This window comes from Tamandua tetradactyla, chromosome 13, assembly GCF_023851605.1.
Source record: "Tamandua tetradactyla isolate mTamTet1 chromosome 13, mTamTet1.pri, whole genome shotgun sequence".
Classification (NCBI taxonomy): Eukaryota; Metazoa; Chordata; class Mammalia; order Pilosa; family Myrmecophagidae; genus Tamandua; species Tamandua tetradactyla.
The window spans coordinates 61838915-61858039 of record NC_135339.1 but is presented as its reverse complement, the minus strand read 5'-3'; the positions used below and the strand labels follow the sequence as shown (position 1 = coordinate 61858039).

Genomic DNA, 19125 nt, shown 5'->3' with positions numbered 1-19125 from the left:
GAGGTATCTCTGAGAAGATTGAGAGGGGAAGAGAAGGTAATCCTGTGCTACCATATTAATATAATGGACTATTAAACCTCACAACAATCTTATCAGGGCCACTGAGTCAATTAAGTGGCAGTAGAGCATGCTGGCTAAGCACTAGGGCTTTGAAGTCAGACTGCTTAAGTTCAAGGTCTGGCACCAACAGTTATTAGCTGTGTGATTCTGGGCAAGTTTGCTAACCTCTCTTCTCCTTGGATAATAGTCATACTAACTTGATAAGATTTTGTAAGAGTTAAATATAATAACCCATCAAGGCGCTTAGGACAGTCTCTGGCACATGATGAATTATACCCGTTATTATCTTTACCTAGCAATAGACATTGCAAAAACTATGTCGTAGTGTCATGAGCCCAACCACTGATGGGAAGGGGATGCTGGGAAGGGAGAATTAATCTCACACCTTTAAATCTCTGAAATTCTTTTAGGGAGTTGTACTCTGAGTAAAGACCTTGAAATCATTACACTACCTGAAGATATTCCATTAACTACCTTTGACCTTTAGAATGGAAGTTCCCACCCACAAAGGGACCCCCCCTCCAAAAAAAAGTTTCTCATTAGTAAAAGAAAACCAATCCTAGTTTCCTAACCCCATATTCTTTTTGCCTCTTTCTTCTCTCTGGCAAGTCTTCAGGCAAAATTGAGCCCTGGGCATGGGCTCAGTAAGGCCTCTTTGGCGCTATCCAAGGTCCTGGCCCTGCCTTCCTGGGATCTCAGCTCTTGGCAGCCTCCCTGAGCTCCGGTCACTTAAAACTACACTATGCATTTTCAACTGGGGATGAAAATTGGTTTTTTACAAAATTTTTTATTTTTAATACATTTTTACTGAGATATCTTCAGGCAGCATACAGTCTATCCAAAGTATGCAAACAATGGCTCACAATATCATCACATAGTTGTGTATTCACTATCATGATCATTTTTAGAACATTCTCATCACTCCAGAAAAAGACTAAAAAGACAAAAGAAAAAACCCATACATCCTACACCCCTTATTTCTCCCTCTCATTGGCTACCAGTCCTATAATCTACCCAATTTTTTTTTACCCGTTATCCTCCCTATTATTTATTTATTTTTGTCCTTTTTTTTTTTTTTTTTACTTATCTGTCCATTCACTCCAAAAAGGGAGCATCAGGGTGGGCCATGGTGTCTCAGCAAGCAGAATTCTCGCCTGCCATGCTGGAGACCCGGGTTTGATTCCCAATGCCTGCCAAAGCAAAAAAAAGGGACCATCAGACTCAAAGTTTCCACAATCACACAGTCACATTGTAAATGCGGTACTGTTATACAATCATCTTTGGGAATCAAGGCTACTGAAATACAGTTCAAGAGTTCAGGTACTCCCTCTAGACACTCCAATATGCCATAAACTAAAAAGGGATATCTATATAATGCATAGAATAACCTCGAGGATAACCTCTCAACTCTGTTTGAAATCTCTCAGCCACTGAGACTTTATTTTGTCTCAGTTCTCTCTTCCCCATTTTGGTAAAAAAAGGCTCTCTCATTCCCATGATGCCAGTTTCTGGATCATCTCTGAGAGCCCTGGCCCATGTTGCCAGGGAGATTTACACCCCTGGAAGTCATGTCCGACATAGAGGGGAAGACAGTGAGTTCACTTGCTGAATTGGCTTAGAGAGAGGGGCCACATCTGATCAACAAAGAGGTTCTCTGGGGGTGAGTTTTAGGCATAATTATAAATAGGTTTAGCTTTTCTTTTGCAGGAAAAAGTTTCACAGGGGCAAGCCCCAAGATTGAGCACTCAGTCTATTGAACTGGTTGTCCCCACTGCTTGTGAGAATACCAGGAATTCCCCAGGCAGGGAAGTTTAATTTTTCCTCCTTTTCCCCCAGTCCCCCAAGGGTATTTTGCAAATACTTTTTTTATCTTCTGCCCAGATTACTCTGGGATGTATCAGAGCATCATACTAACCTGTACAAACCAACAAGATCTCACTTCCTATTCAAGATTCCATGTAATTATGGTGTTCAAATAAACTGACCATACAAGTTAAATTAGATAATGTGCTACCAAAAATAAAAATTTTGCACCAAATAAACATCCCTTCCTTTGGTCTCACACAGAAGCTGAAATTTTAATATAGTCAATGTCATCCTTTACCCTTTATTCTGATATACCTTAGTCCTATCCAGATCAGCTTCATTCATATCTCTAGTCAAAGTCTGATTACTTTTTCAGCTTTTATGACAGTTGCTGTACGGGGTAATGTTGACTTTCATAGCTTCAGAGCTCTAACTCTGAGTCTCAGGTGTCACACAAATACTCAAAGTTCCAAAGAACAACCAGATTATACACGAAAAGCTCGCATCTTAGAATTTAGAAATAACAGTTATACCTCTAGAATAGATGTGACTGCTTGTAAGAGCTTACAGTCTAAGAACCTTTACAATAGGCCCTGACCTGATAACCCATGCTTTAAAGTTCAATTCTATGAGTTTGTATATTATAGTTAGTTCGTATGAGTGAGGCATGATAATATTTGTCTTTTTGTTTCTGACATTTCATTCAACATACTGTCCTCAAGTTTCATTCACCTAGTTGCATGCCTCACAACTTCGAAAATTGGTTCTTGAAGGCAAAAAAATCTTAGATATCCTAATGGTTTGTGACCTTCCAAGTGGCTTTAGTACATAAACAGTTTTAGAGTGTATCTTTGGTATTAAAAATTGATTCAGATTGGGGGTGCAATTAGGAAGACAATGTCTAAGAGACTCCTGGGAGAGGGGTTAATGGGAAAGTTTAAGAAACACTGAATAGACTCTCCTAATTTTGCTGGTCAGTATACTAACTAAATTTTCTTGTTTAGGAATGGGGAATGCAGTCCTGGTCCTAGAATCTTGACAAAAAGCAGAGTGGCTGTTGTGTTGTTTTGTTGGGACGCTGTCTTCAAAAAGCTAGAGCAACATGCAATTGGATATGACCTTTGCAAGTTTGTTTTTACCTGTCATTTCCTGTGCAGATGCCTCAGGAAGCATGTTCGATATTAAGGTAAACATTGCAGTTTGGAAATGGAAAGAAAAGAATACTGGAGTCAGATAAAAACTGAATTCAAATTCTAGCTCTGCCATTTACTGGCTTTGTGACCTTAGGCATTTGTGTCAGATAAAAACTGAATTCAAATCCTAGCTCTGCCATTTACTGGCTTGGTGACCTTGGGCATTTTCCTGTGGATAATGGAGAAAAACATGTATAAAGAACCTAACACAACCACTTGTAATCATTATCTTTGTATTGTCTAGTAGAATTTCAAAATACTCCCTGGGTACTCGAGCCTGGTTACAAAAATTTCCCTTTCAAGGTTTGTTGGCTACACATGTAGAGGTAAAACCATTTGAGCAGCATCAAAATCTCTACTTCTGAAACAAGACCTTTAAGCTAAGGTGTTGTCTCCATAAAGCTTCGGTTTGTCATCACCACGCCCACTTTATCTTCAGCCTCATTATCATTATTATTTTTGACAGCACAAACAACAAACATATGTGGAATCATTTTCAACAGGCCTAGCACCATGCTATGTATGTTATCTCATTGGATACTCTCAGAGACTTTAGGAAATTGGTACTTTATCATCCCCATTTTGCAAATCAGGAAAGGTTTAGATATGTTAAACAGCTTGCCCAAAGTCACCCGGCAAATAACCAGCAGAGGCAGGAATTCGATTCAGCTGCTGTTCCCTGGACTCTGAGGCTTTCACTCACTAGAGTCGACTACAGCTGTTCTACATGCAAAATGTGCTACACATCAATTTATTATCTCGCATCAACACCTTAGCAAGGAAAAACCTTCTGCTCTACCCTAGTCGAAGTAGGATCTTGAAATAATTCTACCAGCTGATTACTTATGGCTTTTTATTGCTGTATTTAAAAGATGATATAAAAAATTAAAGAAAATTTTAAAATACAATTCACCTATAATTCATCCCCATAACACCAAAGATAGCCCCACGTTTTAATATTATCAGTCCTTATCCACACATGTGCATACTTTATTCAGTTGCATCATATTGTCCACTTTCACTTATAATGATATCATCAGCATTTCCTCATGATTCTAAGTGGTTTTTATTGACTATAATCATACCACAATTAACTAAACATTCCTTTTGCCATTTTGATATTTGCCTATTATAGATAAATATATCTCTATTTGCTGCTTTTTTTCTCTCTCACTTTTGTTGAATTATTTCCTTGGAAATTTCTAAGGAGAGAGATTAATAGAGATTAATAGGCCAAAAGTTAGGAATATCTCCTTAGCACTTGCTACATGTCGTCAATTTGCCTTAGTAAGAAATTATTCAAATTTATTATGCAACCCGTACAGTAAGATCATACCAATTATTTCACAACAGTGGATATTTCACTTATAGTTTTTATCATTAAATAGGTATAAATGATACCATGTCTGTCAATTTGACTTTGATTACTCATGAGGATGAACAGTTTTTACACGTTTTAATTTATTTATATTTATTTTTGCATAAATTGCATAAGAAAGATATGTTTTAAGAGGGGCCATGGAAAGAGCTAGGGCGTAAAGCTTGGAGCATTAGACCTCAGGTAGGGAACAACCACCAGTTGTCCCATTTCCAGGACCTGGTTTCCTGGGTATGGAAAGAATAGCCAACAAAATTAGACATCCCCTAAATTGTAGTTTGGCCTGAGATGGGCCCTAGTAAACTATAGTGGCCAGTCTTTCAGACTTGTTTTCCTCATGCTTTGTTCTAGGAACTGAATGGGCCTAGAAGCCAGAGATATTTGGAGTCTTATCTGGCTAACGTGGAGCTATCTTTTTAATGCAGGCAATGTGGTTGAATCATCAGTCTTCTCATAGTAGGAACTATCAATTGTGTAGCTAGAGCTTACAAAGATCTATCACACCTATTATGTCATTTGATCCCGGCGGCAATCCTATAAGGGATAGATTTATTATTTCCTTTCCAAAGATTAGGAAACTGTTATTTTTGTCATTACAAATTTAGGAATGATCAGTCATTCAGTCCTGGCTCGGCTATTGCTCCACAGAGAAAACGCTCGAGAATGATTCCTCCACCCCCACTGCACATATACCCAACATCATCAGGATATTTATGAAAGGTCTTCCAGCCTTTTGTCTTCTTGGTGCAATGGCTGTAGCATTTTGTTGATGGAGAAAACATTGAAGGTCTTTGTATGGATACAATGACTGTTTTAGGAGACAGTGTTGTTATCTCAAAGATGCACCTGGGACTGGTTCTGTAAGGGAGCGGCTCTGGACCAGGCGGAGTCTGGTCATCATGGAATCAGGGAGGAAGGCAGAGACCTTGGGCCTCTAGTGACTCATATTTACACATCAATTAATTTCAATTGGATGTTCTTAGTCCATCAATAGTCATAAAGAAATGCCTGTCTCTGTTCCCTCTGCTTTCTTTCAGTGGGTTTCAAGGCTCTGTTCACAGACTGGTGGAATCTTGCATTTGTAGGAGAGGTTGATATAAAGCTTGGGAGTTGGGAAAATGGTGGCTTTCCTTACTGACCATTTCCAGAATTGTCAAGGAAAGAAGTAGAAATGCATTGTGTTTCAGGAAATGTCTGTGGGTGAGCTCCAATATGCCTGTAATGAAGGCAGAAGATAACTGGTCACATAGGAGCCTGACATCAATGAGGGCACAAGGGTGTGGTAGAAAGAACATGGGACCTGGAATAAGGCAACCTGGTTCAAATGATGTCTCTACCAGTTATTAGGTATATGTCCTTGGCAGGAGAGTCCAAGATACTTGATCTCTTGTAGCCTTGATTCCTTTATCTATCAAATGAGGAAAATGTCTTCCTTGAAAGTTTGGTAAGAAAGCAAGTAAAGTATTTAGCACAGTGCCCAGCATAAAGTAGCCTTTCAATAAATATTAGTTGGCATTCTACATCAAAGTGTAAATTGAAACAGTGTTGAAATGTAAAGTTTAAACAACCTACTAAAAGCCTGGGACCTGCTTAAAAGTACCAGGATAATGGTGGTGAAGGATCAGAAAGAATAGGCCTTCTGGAAGTGATCGCCAGGGCTTCAGAATGGCGATAGGATGATTTCCTGCCTTCCCCAAGCCTGCTCAGTTACCCACTGGCTCAAGCAGACACAGGGTTACAAAGTCCTTCTACTACTAGGAAGAGGAGATCTGAGACAGCTTTATCCTAGTAATAAAGACTTAGACCCCACCTGGTATGTAGCTATTTAACCAACTTGCTTTTGCCTATATTCACTGTAGCAGAATTCCCTGGTGTCCCAAGGCCTGTATGCTTGCTGCAAGACTGGTGGGCCTGCACATGTCCTGCTGTCCAATGGCTGCATGACAGTCTGTCCTTTACTTTTACTCAGTGTGGGGCTGTCATTTGTTTCTTGGAATACAGCAGTGTATTTAAGTGTCATATTTCCTCGTCTTCTGACCAGTGAAGGGCTTTTCACCAAGGATGATTCTCAGAGTAAGTACAGAAAAGCAGTCAGCACTAGCTGATGACATCTTGATACTCCAGATTGTTGTAGATGACATCAGTCCGGGGCATTGCTGGTGTGAGTGGCCAGAGAAAGAGCATCTGGCTCATATTCCTGATGCAGGAGTTTGAGTACTGGCTCTGCCTCTCACCAGCTGAATGATCCTGAGCAAATTATATAATAACTTGAACTTCATGGTCATGGGCATTGAACACTGGTCATGGGCAAAATGGAATAATCAGACATGACTGCTAATCTATTGGGAGACATTACATGGAAAAGCTTTTTGAAAACTGAAATATGGTACACTGATATGTGGTCATATTATGAAAAGGGATCAAAATAATATTGATTATCTCTTTATTTTATTGAATGGTGGCAGTAAGAAAGCTGTAGTTTTAAGTGGAGGCAAATCCTCAGTTCTGGACTAAGGCTCCAGACACAGAAAGAAGGCATAGGGCAGTGGTTCTTAAGGTGTGGTTTGAGGATTCCTGGGGCTTTCTGAGACCCTCTCACGGGGATCACAAAGTCCTCCCGTTCCCGATTACGTGTTTGAGTGAGATCAACATTTTCTTCACGTACTTCAACCAAATATTGGAACTGCATTAAAGGGATTTGCAAATATGTAAAATGATGCCACTTTTCTCATTAATTTTTTTTTTCGGTGCATGATCCGGGAATCGAACCCGGGTGTCCCATGTGAAAGGTGAGCATTCTACCACTGAACCACCCGTGCACCCACTAAAAGTTTTTCGTTTTAAAATATATAGCTCTTTTTCATAAAAATGCTTTATTTATATTTACATGCATTGGGCTTATTATCATTATTTTTGTTTATTTATTTTTTACGTGGGCTGGCACGGGGAATCAAACCTGGGTCCTCTGGCATCGCAGGCAAGCATTCCCACCTGCTGAGCCACCGTGGCCCGCCCTATCATTATTTTTAAATAAATGAATTAATAAATACTTAAATGTTTCCTCATTTTATTCCTAATAAGGTAAATATTGATAGATATAATCCAAATAAACAAAAACTCTTTGGAGTCCTCAATAGATTTTAAAAGTGCAAAAGGGGTCCTGAGACAAAAATATTTGAGAACTGCTGGCTCATATTACTTCCCAGCACGGAGGAAACGACAGGTGAGATGATGACAGTTTATTAGCGAGAGGTTCAAACTAAGGAGGAGATCCTGGCTATTTACACGTTAATTAATTCAGACTTTTATGACATCCTATAGGCACCAGGCCAAAAGCCAAGAGCTAAAACTTTTAAAATACATGAGACACATACCCTACCGTTAAGGAGCAAATGTGTTCGACACATAAACTAACAGCGACATACAGTATGATGAGTGTTATGATAGAGGGGTTGAGATGGTGAGATGTGGGGGTGCAGAGTGGTTAGGGAGTCATCTGCGAGTTCCAGAGACAGGACGCCATTCAAGTCACAGAAGGCCTAAAGTCACTGCCAGAGAGGGCAAGGCACTTGCTTGTTTTACTTGCTTATTTTACCACCCCTGGCTCTTAGTCTGGAGGAGGAAGGGATTAGAGGAGATAGCACAAGCTAAGTAAGGCCTCAGGCTGTGATTACAAGTGCTTTGCAATAGTCACAGTCTTAAAAGGCAAGTATGAGAAGAAAATATAAAACAGCATTTCTCCTTATTGCATTATAAAAGATATCTTCCCCTCTGCCCAACCCCCCATAAAAACAAAAAAAAATCCCTAAAAATATCTTTATTAAATTTTTGACCAACTTTGGTTCAAACTTCAAACTAAAATTTGACTGAAGTCAAATAATGTAGTGGATGTTACAACCCCTCCTCATAACCACTGCTAATAGTTTGGTATATATAGTTTCAGCCTTTTTCTAGGCACACATATATTAATTTTAGATACGAAGCTTTGGTTGGTTTACACTAGAAGCAGGTGTGAAGTCAACACAAAGGCCATGTGTGAAATGAAACGTCCAGCTGTTGTGATAAATACAGTAGATGTTCTTGAGGTGTTGATGGCTGGTGGCAATAAAGCCAGCATAGGAAGATCTCTTGAAGCACTTAGTGAAAAGAACTCATTCTGTAAAATTATGGCAAGGAACTGCGAGCTTGCTGTGAATCCCAGAATCAAGAACAGTTTCTTCTGCCTTTTCCATTCTGGACTGGCTCTCCCCAAGACACTGATTATCTTGGAAGAAAACAAACCTGCACAGAGAGTAATACAGAGCTGCGGCCCAAAGATTTTGTTACCTGAATCTAGCTGCAGCAAAGAGTTATTTAATAGTAGAAAGTGAGGCAGCATTAGAAGAGACCTCGATGTTAAAGGGTGCCACGGCTGGGATCTTCAAAACTGTGGCGCCAAGAGAAATGAGAAACTAAGCAGGGAAATCTTGGGATCAATCCAGGATGCCACCATTTCATGCATTGTCTTAACAAACACTAAGGAAATAGAGTTGGTGACCAGTGATTTCAATGTATAGAAACCTTGGACTTAGCCTATAGTTTTGAAGTATAAGCTACATGGATCAAAAAGATTCTGGGATGAGCTGAGACTCAGCATCAAGGGATTGAGAAAACCCTAGAATGAGCTGAGACTTAGCATCAAGGGATTGAGAAAACCTCGATCAAAAGGGGAAAGAGTGAAATGAGACAAAGTGTCAATGGCTGAGAGATTCCAAACAGAGTCGAGAGGTTATCCTGGAGGTTACTCTTAACGCATTAAGTAGATATCACCTTGTTATTCAAGATGTAGTGGAGAGGCTGGAGGGAACTGCCTGAAAATGTAGAACTGTGTTCCAGTAAGCCATGTTTCTTGAAGATGATTGTATAACGATACAGCTCTCACAATGTGACTGTGTGATTGTGAAAATCTTGTGTCTGATGGATGCTCCTTTTATCTACCTCATCAACAGACGAGTAGAAAATATGGAATAAAAATAACTAATAGGGGGAACAAATGTTAAAAATAAATTTAGTTTGAAATGCTAGTGATCAATGAAAGGGAAGGGCAAGGGATATGGTACGTATAATTTTTTTTCTGATTTTGTTTTATTTCTTTTTCTGAATAGATGCATATGTTTCAAGAAATGATCATGAGGATGAATATGCAACTATGTGATGATATTGTAGATTACTGATTATATATGTAGAATGGAATGATCAAAATAGGAAAGAAAAAAAAAGATTCTGGGAAGAAGACTATAGGATAATCAATACCATAACCAAACCATATGTTCACCCAATGCCAAGAACTGATTCTCTCTGGAAGTTATTGGCTCTCTTAAGGGTGATCTCATATTGATTGGTTCATGAAAGAATGAAAAGTAAAGGTAGTCCAGGAAGACTGTACTAAGACAGCTTTGGTCACCCCAGATAGATGCATCACCTCCAATACTATAGGGCATGCTCACTCAATGCACAGCAGAGGACTCACAGTGGTTCAGTACAAAGGAAAGGGATATGTAAATAATTAATATATTGGTTGATTTGTAAATCATTTAAACAGAAACAGATACCATTACCAGTTTGAAGGGTGTGAATGCCCTAAAACACCTTCTCAAACTTTCCCTGGGATTCAAGAACCAAAAGTGGAAAAGTGATTTCTTGGAGGTTCTAGCAGTGACAGCCCTTAAAAAAATCTCAAGAAGCCATAGGTTTATTTCAGGGACAGGAGGGCAGGGAAGGAACTGTGAGACAGCAGACGAAGGAGTAAAGAGTCAAAAGCTGTGACAGGAGAAGCAGAGAAGAAGGCAAAGTGGCAAAATAGTTCAAGGAAGCACAGCTAAGAGCAAACATAAGTCTTCCTCCCTAACCTTCTACAGGAGCACGTGTAGACCCACTTCTGACTCATCAGCCCGAAATACCAGCTACTAAGCCAGGACCCTCATTTTATACTCCATCTGGTGTCTTCAGCTCTCTTGAAACAGTATGCCCTTATTCTCAGAGGCCACAACAAAAACTTTCTCAGTAGGAGATTTCCTATGAAGAACCAGAGGTTCTAGCAGAGAATTAGTATAGACACAAAATGGAACAATAGATTCAGTAGAAGAAGCACCCCTAACTCTCTGCTAATTAGTTGAGAAAGGTAGTCCATTCCTACCGGAGGATAATGCTGTCAGAGAACGTCAGCTATTCTCCATTAAGCAGCAAATAGGAATGGTAGCGTATAATGGCCTATGTGGCAAGACCTGGGAAAGGAGAAGCACAAAGCATCTGCTGGCTTCTTTGTTACTGCTCTGAGTTGGGGAGGTATGTCAGAAGTTTAGAAGAGAGAACAAGAATATTTAGTCCTACTATAAACAGAGGAATGGAGAAAATCAGGATTTTACTCAAGCTCATGATGATGATGACTAATAATAATTATTATAGTCACACTTTTAAAATAATATATTTATGCCCCTTCTACAACTAAAAGGGAACTGAGTCAGCTAACATTAACAAGCCAGATAAAATAAAACATAGCCCATTAGAACTAAAATAAAAAGACTTAGCAAAAGAAGTGGGAAGAGATAACAAGCCAGGTAACTTGTACCAGAAAACTTAAACAAAAGTACTGCAAATGAGAACAAGGCCCAGGTTTCTGGCACCCAAAGCAGGGAAGAAAATGTAAATAGGTTCCAAGTTCTCCTTGTTGAATAAGAAAAAGCACACCATTTAAGACGGGTGTCCTAAGTCTAGGAAGAATTGGCCTTGTTAGTTTTTATATAGGGAACATGGACTATCATAATAGATAAAAGCTATTTAAACAAATTGGAGCTACTTTTCACTTGACTATTGCTTATATCTGCCTCTCTTAAAATACGTATTGGGCCGGCCACGGTGATGCAGCGGCAGAGTTCTTGCCTGCCATGCCGGAGACCCAGGTTCAATTCCTGGGGCCTGCCCATGTAAAAAAAAAAAAATATATATATATATATATATATACATATTAAACATTCATTCTATAAGGGGAATGTGGGGGTTAGAGATGTATGATATGATTTGATACAATATTATTGATACGTAGAATTTCATGGTATTCTAGAAATATGGCTTTACTCAGAAATAAAACTTGGAGAGTTTATTTTTGGTCAGCATGTTTCTAGAATATCATCGTCAGTTGGCCCAGTCAGCAAGCCCCCTTTAATATAATGTAAGAATATATTTAATTTTAATGTAGCCTTTGGCATAAGTTATACTGAAGTTCTCTCCTGTCCCCTAGAGATGATCAGGCAGTAACAGAATCTTTTCTAGCTCCATTTTTCTCAGAAATAACAGAATCTTTTTGGCAATGTCATCATTTCCATATAAGGACTATGTTACGGTGGAATAAAACCCAGTGGAAACTGGTTTAAACAATAATGGGATGTATTGTCTCGGTAAGGAAAGTTCAAAGGAGGGCAGGATTCAGGGCTGAGCAATCCAGTGGCTTCATGACATCATCAAAGACCTGCCTGTTTCCTTTCGTTTTGTTTTGTTTCTGCCTGTTTCTTTTACTCAGTTCCGCCAGCTGCACAATCAGTCTCATCCTATGGCTGAGTCCTCTGGGGCTTTCTCAGTCATATCCAGTAGGAGAGGGAAGGTTCCAGAAGGTCCCCAAAAGCTCTCTTCATGTGTCCTTCGCCTGAAATGGATTACCTGCTCATCCCTGTACCAGTAATGGTGGCCAAGGGATGGGGCTTTTGTGGATGAGTTTAAGCTCTTAGGGCCAGGGTTGAATTCAGCCTCTGGCCACATTGGTGAGATGATTAGAAGAGGTGCAGTACCCGAAATAAAATCATGGTATTAGCCAAGCGAAGAGGGAATGGATCTTAAAGAAGCATTCACCGGGCCCAGAGCAGCATCTGGCACCTGGAAATTTCAGCCTTTCCCTTAGAAACCAATGGATGGATAAATTTTTTTTAATGATTTTTTTGTTATTATATTCTATTATTACTGTAGCTTTAATTGAACTCCAATGACAGGAAACAAAATCAACCTTTTATACATCCAGTTGAAAAACTATCCATTTTCCTTTATTTCTACATATATAGTATTTTAAAAATACATCATTGAAATAGCATGGGTAAAATTTTGCATTTTGTTTTTATTACCATTTCACTGGCTGTATCATACTCTGTTAAGTGACTTAATGAGATCATTATTTACTTAATCTCTGCTTCTCTGCAAGTCATTTAGGTTGGCCACAATTTTTTTAAATGACCTAGGCAACATTTTTGTGCATGTGACATCTTCCTTTTTTGGTGCTTATCTATGTCAGAATATGGCTCTTGATACAGATTTCCATATGATTAGTAGTTTTATAACAGAATGAAGAAAACTAAAGCTACTTTTAAATTAGTGATCTTTTGAGTTTACCAAGTGCTTTCACAATTTACGTAGAATGTCTCAGATGTTAAACTCTTTAAATAAAGTTTGTTTATAAGGGCACCTTATAAAATTGCACAATCTTTACGATTTGGATTGATTTGGGTAAGGAGAATCGGAGAACTTAATTAGAAGAGTTAGGGTGGAAGGGTGGCTTGTTAATGTCGCATAGAGTGGTGGTTAAATTCATGGTTTTTGGAGTAAAGCAGATATGAGTTTGAATCTGAGTTCTCCTTGCTTGCTGTGTGACCTTTGGACAAATTATTTAACAATATTCTGAATCTAACTTTTCCGCATAAAATGGGGATGGTAATTCCTAATTTCAGGATAATTAGAAAGATAATCTATGCAAAGTCTGGGGAATTGTGTCAATAATGGTGGCTATTGTTATCATTCCTCAGTTATGGACTTGATGAGGCTGAAGTTAAGAGGAAAGATATAAGTGTGTAGGAGAACTGAATTTCTGTCCAAGAGAAAAAAATCAGATACTCTCTGTATTGGATGGTCAAACCATCATCTGGTTTCTGAATCCCCTTATAGTATTCTCATGTAGTTATTGTCCAGTGTCTGAAAATTTCCACTTCAAAAGGTTCTCCATGATACTGAGTTAAATTCTTACTCCTTCCAGCTCCCACCCATTCTCTTGTCTTGTGTCACCTTTTGAAACTAGAGAAAGTAATTCTACTTCCTCACCTAATCTTTTTTTATTTATTAATTAAAAAAATTAACAACAAACAAACTAAAACATTAACATGTGATCATTCCGTTCTACATATATAATCAGTAATTCACAATATCATCACTTAGTTGCTTATTCATCATTTCTTAGAACATTTGCATCAATTCAGAAAAAGAAATAAAGACAACAGAAAAAGAAATAAAACAAAAACAGAAAAAAAAAAAGATTATACATACCATACCCCTTACCCCTCCCTTTCATTGATCACTAGCATTTCAAACTAAATTTATTTTAACATTTGTTCCCCCTATTATTTATTTTTATTCCATATGTTCTACTCGTCTGGTGACAATCCTCACCTAATCTTAAAGGAAGGACCCAGGAAGGCCAGCACTGCCCAGTGCAGGGGCCTCCACCACGTGATCCTTGACAGGCAGTCCCAGAGGTGAAATGGATGTTTGAGAAGTGACCCATTTCCTAATTGAAAGCACTAATGATTAGGAGAATCAGCCTTTTATGGTGCTTAAACTTTCTTCCCAGAACTTCTACCTTTGGATATAGTTCTTCCTTTGAAGCAGAACAGAATCAGTTTATTTTGAAGTCGGAAAGATTTGCATGTGAATCCTGGATCCATTAGTTGTTCACCACGGGCAAGTTACTTAAGCTCTCTGAGAGTGGAGAATGGGAATCAGGTTGCTGTAGAATTAAATGAAATAAGCATGGAAAGCACTTAACATGCAGCCACATAATAGGGGTTCTGAGGCAGTAAGTGACTACTTTGGTCATTTCTTCCTCTTTTTTTTTATTTTTTATTTTTTTTTTGTATTTCAGATATTTTTATTTCTTCAAATTTGTTATTTATCAGGAATGACTGAAATAAAAAATATAATTGAGTCCCATCATCATTATCATGGAAATGGCTTTAAGAGAAAAAGTGGTCAGGTGAATATTATTGCTTCCCATTTTCAACCATTAAATTGTTGCCATTGATAAATAGACAGTCAACTGTCTGTTGGGAATGCTCAAGATCTGTTACATAATACAACATGCCTGTTCACGGGAGAGGAAACACTAGAAAATAACTTAGGTGAACTTCTTGATTTCATCATACAAGACGAGCACGAAAGCACCACCCATGCCTCTGAGAACATTGGACCACGCACCCTTGAAGAAAGCTTTGGATCCTTCATCACGAGCAATCTTCCTCCAGCAGTCAAGCGTGCCTGTGTACATGATATCAGTTCCTTTACGCCCTGACTGCATCATCATGAGGAGACGAACAGTATCAAAAGGATAGGAAGTCAACCCAGCAACGGCTGTGACAGACTGTGCGATCATTCAGCTGATGAAGATGTGAGTGTTCTTGGGATCTGGAAGCATTCCCTTTGCGGTGTCATAGATACCAAAATAGGCAGCTCGGTAGATGATGATGCCTTGTACCGACACATTAAAGCCCTGGTACAGGCCCTTAATCCCGTCAGATTTGTAGATCTTAACCAGGCAGTCACCAAGGCCTCTGAATTCCCTTTCAGCTCCAGCTTTCCCCACATCAGCTGCTAGACGGGTACAGGCAAAATCAAGAGGGTACACAAAACACAAGGATGTGGCACCAGCCGCACCACCCGATGCCAGGTTTCCTGCAAAATAGCGCCAAAACTGGGTCCTCTTGTCCACACCACCCAGGAAGATCTGCTTGTATTTATCTTTGAAGGCAAAGTTGAGTGCCTGGGTGGGGAAGTATCTGATGACATTGGCCAGGTTACCATGCCAGAAGGACAGAACTCCCTGTTCCTTGGGAATACGAACCACACAGTCTATAATACCCTTGTACTGCTTATCTGCAGTGATTTGCTTGCTGGCATGCTGCACCTGCAGCAGCAGCTTAACCCGCTCAATGGGCGCTACCGCGGTCTTGGAGATGGACGCAGCGACTCCACCTGCCAGGAAGTCCTTGGCGAAGGACACGGCGGCATCTGTCATGTTGAGAGGAACGAGGAGGCGGGAGGGTACCGGATGGGGCTGAGGACTGGCTTCGACTCCCGGGCTCTCCATTTCTTCCTCTTGATGTGGAGAAGAATGATGGTGGAATGGATATGCTGAGTCCCTGTCAGATTCAGAAATTTCTGAACCTGGTGTCAAAGTTAGACAAGCTGGCTCACGGTAAAGTCAAACCATGATCCTCATGATCTGAATTAGAAACCATGAGGTGAAGTAGGAGGAGGGAGATAACTAGAAAGACCAGTATTGCCCCCAATGTTCTTCCACCGTAATACACCTGAAGGACGTGACCCCCTCCCAAGAATGCTCACGGTTCACCTAGTGAACCAATGACTCAGTGATTTTCCCCTGTGGTGGGAGGAGCTGCTCAGAAAGGTCTGTGTAGTTTGAAAAAGCTCTCCACATCACAAGCTGGTTCGGAGAATCCCTTGAGAAAGGGGTTTTACCTTCTCTCCCACGTCCAATTCTTGAAAATCACTGAATTAAATACTGCCTTCTTGACATCTTTAATGAAGACAACTGGGGATTATATTGTAACAGATTAAGGCAGTGGTTCTCCAAATGTAGTCCCAGGACTAGTATTGTCAGCATCACTTGGAAATTTGTTAGGCATGCAAGTTATTGGGCTCCACCCCAGACCTACAGCCTTACAGGTGATTCTGATGCATGCCAAAGTTTGAGAATCAGTGGGTTAAGGAAAAGGGGGACAGATGCTGGAGAAAGGATCAATCATCACCTCTATTTAGCAATTCCTTTCCCTGGCTTTGCTTTTGGATTTTGATTGCTGTAGTTTCCACACATGATGTTTCTGATCTTTAGTTCTACCTAATTTTGTTAGGAGTATTGAGTTCTGCCAGCACCATTTCTATCCTCAAATTGTGTCAGGGTTACTGACTGATAGTGCTTGATCTTTAGGCCAGCCAAAGGACCGGCTTCATTTCTCTTACCCAAGATTTGCATGAATTTATTGTTTTCCCTTTCGGATTCAAGTATGTTCCCATCTCTTTCCATCATCTACTAAATAGAATCTGTCCTTCAGTATTTTGATGCAATTGTTATTTTAGGTCAATTATAGAGTCATAACTCTTTACTTGGCTTGAAAATGATATATGTATTTCATTCTACCCTGTAGTATTGGTTTTTACATTTTTGGTTCAACCCAACAAATACATTAAGAACTTATTTAATACTAGGCACTGTGTTAAATGAAGAAAACATAGTTCCTGTCCTTGGAGAGTATACAATAGGGTGAATAGAGCCACTTGTTGAGCACCTACTACTGTATTCCATGTGTACTTAATACATTATCTTTAATCTTAACATTACAAAAAAGGCATTATAACCCCATTTTTAAGATGAGAAGAATGAAGCCCAGAGCCCAAGTGTATACAATAAATGACAGACCTGGGATTTGAACCATATCAGGAGTGGGATGGAGCCCAATAATTTGCATTTCTAGTACGTTTCCAAGTGACGTTGATGATACTGGTCCTGGGGCCACATTTTGAGAACTGCTGCCTTAAGCTGTTGCAATATAAACCCACCCATCTTCAATAAATATGTCAAAGAGAATAAAGCTCTTGCTCATTCTTCTACACCAAGTTTATTCTGAGACATGCCTTCCTCAGTAGAACTTTTTAAGGATAGAAACCATTTTTTAGTCATTTTTATATCTCTTGATACCTAGCAAGGTATTTTGTACATGGTAGAATTTAATGTTTGGTGAATAAATATGAAATATGTCTTTAGAATGATTTAAGTTGAGGGACTGATAATACAGTCTACTAAGTAACAGTTTGGAGTATTAGAAATTGAATTTGGGTTTCATAAAGGGATGGGGGAAAGCATTTCTCATCTCATGAGCCCAAGTACAAATTCTGCAGAAATAAGAATTGACGAAGAGTAAGTGTTTAGATGGGAGAGTGTGTTGAATAGATACTAACCCATGTTTAGATCCTCATTTAGAGGCTTTTTAAGGTAGCCTCTTGGTCTTTCTTTGTGTATGTTACACTTCAATTAAAAAGTTACAAATATGGGTGAATACTGAATATCTGAGGGTAAGTGACCAGGAAAAGACCCCTTTCTCAGAAGACGTCATTGATTGCCTTGGATAATAATTAGGGGTATCTCCTACTGGTCCATAAATGTTTGACAACCAGTTCAGTGTAATGTTAATTCTGGGTAGTAACTTAGAATTGGAGAAGAGAAAAAGTTAGAGCAGCAAGTGCCATCTAGAGGCCATTCAGATGGTATAACGCTCAAGTCATCCTTTTGTCAGGAGTTCAACTCACTGACAGAAGTCTGATTTCTAGGGAGCCCATTTTCTAGATCCAGAACAGTTGAGTTCTGAATTTGTCTCCAGGTGATAAGGTCAGGTAATCATAGATTTGAGCTAGAGAGAAATAAAGCAGTTTCTTTAATAAAGTGGAGTGGGGAAATGTGAAGTAATGATGCTTCCTTTTTTTTCTGATTTCTTTCCCTAGAGAAGCATGATATTGGTTATGGTCAATCAAAATCTACTCATCAACACTGCTTTCCTCCAAAAGTATAGCAAGCTCCACCCCACCTCCAGATGGGGTGATGGAAGAAAATGTCCAAGATTTGAAAGGGAAAATTCTTAAAGGGAATTGCTAACAGGAAGCTGACAAATCCCACTTAGTTCTTTTTTATTTTGATGTAATTACAGGCTTACAGAAAAACCGAAAAAATAATACAAGGAATTCCTCTATACTCTCACCCACATTTCCCAAAGCTGAACATTTACCATACTTGCTTTTCCTTTATTGTCTCTCTCTCTCCATATGTGTGTATATACATGTTTATCTATGTTTTATGAACTGTTTGCAGATATAAGACTACTTTAACCCTAAATACTTCAATGTGCATTTCTCAAGGGCTTTCTCTTATAGAAGTCCGGAAGTTATCATCGATCCAGTACTATTATCTATATTATTCAAATTTCATCAGTTATTCCATTAATATCCTTTACAGCAAAGGAAAAGGAGTTCTGTTCCAGAATCCATTTCAGGATCACATATTACACTTAGTGTTTATGTTGCATTAGTCTCTTTTAATCTGGAACAATTTTTCAGTTTTTCTTTGTCTTTCATGACCTGGTAAAAAATGAGACAATTTGAGTAACAAAATAAATAATAATATTAATAAATTATAGCTTGTAGGAATAAAAAACAAGAATACACAAGTCCACACTGATATGAATAAGTGAATAAATGAGGAAGAAGGGAAAGCTCTTCCTTATAGAGAATGTCAACTATAAATATAGATGGAGTAATGGATTTAGAAAATTACTCTTTGGCAACTGTTCTAGTTTGCTAGCTGCAGGAATGCAATATACCAGAAACGGAATGGCTTTTAAAAAGGGGAATTTAATAAGTGGCTAGTTTACAGTTCTAAGGCCGAGAAAATGTCTCAGTTAAAACAAGTGTATAAAAATGTCCAATCTAAGGCATCCAGGGAAAGATACCTTGGTTCAAGAAGGCTGAAGAAGTCCAGTGTTTCTTTCTCAAGTGGAAGGGCACATGGTGAACATGGTCAGGGTTCCTCTCTCATCTGGAAGGGCACATGGTGAA

The 19125-nt window shown here is 39.1% G+C and overlaps 1 protein-coding gene and 1 pseudogene across 1 annotated transcript in view; one reads left to right on the top strand and one right to left on the bottom strand.

Annotated features, from left to right (window-relative positions):
- The window catches only part of PKD2L1 (polycystin 2 like 1, transient receptor potential cation channel), a 33321-nt gene that overhangs the window by 3658 nt on the left and 10538 nt on the right, over window positions 1-19125 (top strand). The gene's annotated exons all lie outside the window — the stretch shown is intronic.
- LOC143653185 (ADP/ATP translocase 2 pseudogene) lies at window positions 14356-15568 on the bottom strand (annotated as a pseudogene).